Raw genomic sequence first — 3,346 nt, 5'->3', positions numbered from 1 at the left:
TTCCACTTTGGCTTATCCTCTTCATTCTTTCTGGAGCCATTTATCAGCTTTTCCCCTGTAGCATATTGGACACCTACTGACCTGGCGGGGGGCTCATCTTTCAGTGTTGTATCTTTTTTCCTTTTCATACTGTTCATGGGGTTCTCAAGGCAAGAATACTGACGTGGTTTGCCATTCCCTTCTCCAGCAGACCACATTTTGTCAGGCCCTGACTAGCAGGGCAGCCCTTCAGCTGCTCCCCGTAGCTGGATGACATACCTGGCACCCTGGTTATCCCACTGCTGGTCCTCATTGAGTGTGTAAACCTTCATCAAGCTGTTGGATGTTGGTCAACATACTGCCCGGGGGCCAAGGCAGAGACCCTGCTGGAGTTTCAGGGAAGGGGGTCTGGGGAAGGCTGGAGCCAATGTTGGAGGATGCCCAGGAGCAGAGGGCACCCCGGCCTCATGGCTTCCACTGGCCACCCTGGGGCCATCTGCCTGCCCAGTTTCTTAGGAAAGGTTCATTTGTGCCATATTTTAGGCTCCATTTGTGCCATATTTTAGGCTCCAGATAAAAGTGATACCATATTTGTTTTTCTGACTTACATCACTTAGTATGATAATCTCTAGGTCTATTCATGATGCTATAAATGGCATCATTTCATTCTTTCTTATGGCTGTAATATTCCACTGTGTATATATGTATGTGTATATATATATCACATCTTCTTTCTCCATTCCTCTGTCGATGGACACTTAGGTTGCTTCCATGTGTTGGCTATTGTGAATAGTACTGCAAGGAATATAGGGGTGCATGTTTCAACTTATAATTTTGTCTGGATATATGCCCAGGACTGAGACTGCTGGGTCACATGGTGACTCTATTTTTAGTATTTTAAGGAGCCTCCATACTGATCTCCATAGTGGCTGCACCAACATACATGTCCCTCAACAGTGTAGGAGGGTTCCCTTGTCTCCACACCCTCGCCAGCATTTATTGTTTGTATACTTGTTGATGATGGCCTTTCTGACGGGTATGAGGTGATAACTTCATTGTAGGTTTGATTTGCATTTCTCTAATAATTAGTGATGTTGAACACTTTTTCATATGCTTTTTGGCCATATGTCTTTGGAGTAATGTCTATTTAGACCTTCTGTCCTTTTTCTGATTGGGATTTTGTGGTTGTTGCTTTTCTGATACTGAGCTGCACGAGCTCTTTGTAATTTGGAGATTAATCCCTTGTCAGTCACTTCATTTGCAAACATTTTCTCCCACTTTGTGGGTTGTCTTTTCACTGTTTATGGTTTCCTTCACTCTGCAAAAACCTTTAATTAGGTCCCATTTGTTTATTTTTGTTTATATTCTCATAAATCTAGGAGACGGATCAACAAAGATACTGCTGTGATTTATATCAGAGTGTGTTAGGCCTGTTTTCCTCCCGTTTTATGGTATGCGGTCTTACACTTAGGTCTTTGATCCGTTTTGAGTTTTTGTGTACACTGTTAGAGGGTGCTCTACTTTCACTGTCTTACATGGAGCTGGCCACTTTCCCCAGCCCCACTTACTTGGAGACTGCCTTTTCTCCATTGTATATTCTTGCCTCCTTTGTCACACATTAGTCACCCTAAGTACCTGGGGGTCTGTCTCTGGACCGTCTATCCTGTTCCACTGACCTGTACTTCTTCTTGTACCAGGACCGTATTGATTTCATTACTGTAGCTCTGTGTCGACAGTACAGCCACAAGTGAGGGAGCCAGACTCCTTGGGCTTCTTTTCCCTGGGAGGTGGGAGGGAGGCTCAAGAGGGAGGGGACGTGTGTGTACCTATGACTGACTCATGTTGACGGGTGGCAGAAACCAATATTGGTTTGGGTTTCGGGGATAGTTTGTTTCCATACAAATTTTAAAACGTTTTGTTCTGGTTCTGTGAAAAATGCCATTGGTTATCGAGCGCTTTCGAATCATGAAGGTGACGAAGTGGTTGCAGACGTGTGTCATCTTGCACAGAGGAAGCCACGAGCCAAGTAGGCTGCTGTCCTCAGGCTTCTGCCTGGCTTCTCATGAGCATCACAGCTGAGGGTGGACACGCAGACACATTTCTGGGGAGTAGGGGCATGTTCTTTGCTAGTAAATAGGTTAAGTTCTCCCAAGGGTAGAACTGGGACGTCTCCACTGGAACTATACCGTGTTGAAGAGCAGAATTTGTGTAGTGGGGTTATTGTAAAAAGTTTTGTGTATTTTACCACAATTTTTCATTATTCTTTACTAGTGTATAGTTTTCTTTTTTATAGTTTATTTTTAATTGGAGGATAATTACAATGTTGTATTGGTTTCTGCCATCTAACAACATGAATCAGCCCTAGGTATACATATGTCCCCTCCCTCTTAAACCTCCATCCCACCTCCCACCCCTCTGGATGGTCACAGAGCACCGGATTTGAGCTTTCTGTGTCAAATAGCAAATTATCATATGTAAAAGAGCTAGCTAGTGGGAATTTTTTTAATTTATTAGCCAATGGGACATTTTTTTAAAATTTTGCTTAATCTTATTAAAAAGTATAGCTGACTGGCATTTGTTAATTTTTGCTGTACAACTGCTTCAGTTATATGTATATTTCTTCCTATTCTTGAATATAGTTCCTTGTGTTGTACAGCAGGACCTCATTTATATATTCTGTATAAAAGTTTCCGTCCACTAACCCCAAGCTCTGTCCCTCCCCCTCATCACTGCCAACCACAAGTCAGTGTGTCTGTGAGTCTCTTTCTGCTTTGGTGACAAGTTCAATTGTGTCATATTTTAGATTTCACATATGAGTGGTATCATATGGTGTTTACTTAGTGCAGTAATCTCTAGGCTCATCCATGTTGCTGCAAATGGCCTTATTTCCTTCCTTTTCTATGACTAATGTCCCACCGTGTGTGCATACATAAATATATATATATTATCCATGTAGCTGCTGATGGACACTTAGGCTGCTTCCATGTCTTGGCTGTTGTGAATACTGCTACGACTATAGGGGTACGTGGATCTCTTCAAAGTAGAGCTTTGTTTGGATAATACCCAGGAGTGGGACTGCAGGATATTGAGAGCCCTATTTTAGTGTTTTAAGGAACCTCTGCACTGTTCTCCATAGTGGCTGCCCTAAGGTACGTTCCCAACAGTGTAGGAGGGTTCCCTTCTCTCCATGCTGAACAGGGTCATCACTGATCCCAGGCAGTACTAGGGCCAGGGGACCAGCGTTGTGGTGAGAAGCGGATATATCCCATCCAAAGTCCCCGAGCTGCCCCCACACATCTCACGCCCCTGGCCCACGAATGGGTTGACTGAATCAAAGGCACAAACAAAAAGTCTGTTCCATCCACAG

This window comes from Dama dama, chromosome 4 (assembly GCF_033118175.1).
Source record: "Dama dama isolate Ldn47 chromosome 4, ASM3311817v1, whole genome shotgun sequence".
NCBI lineage: Eukaryota > Metazoa > Chordata > Mammalia > Artiodactyla > Cervidae > Dama > Dama dama.
This window is presented reverse-complemented; position numbering follows the sequence as displayed.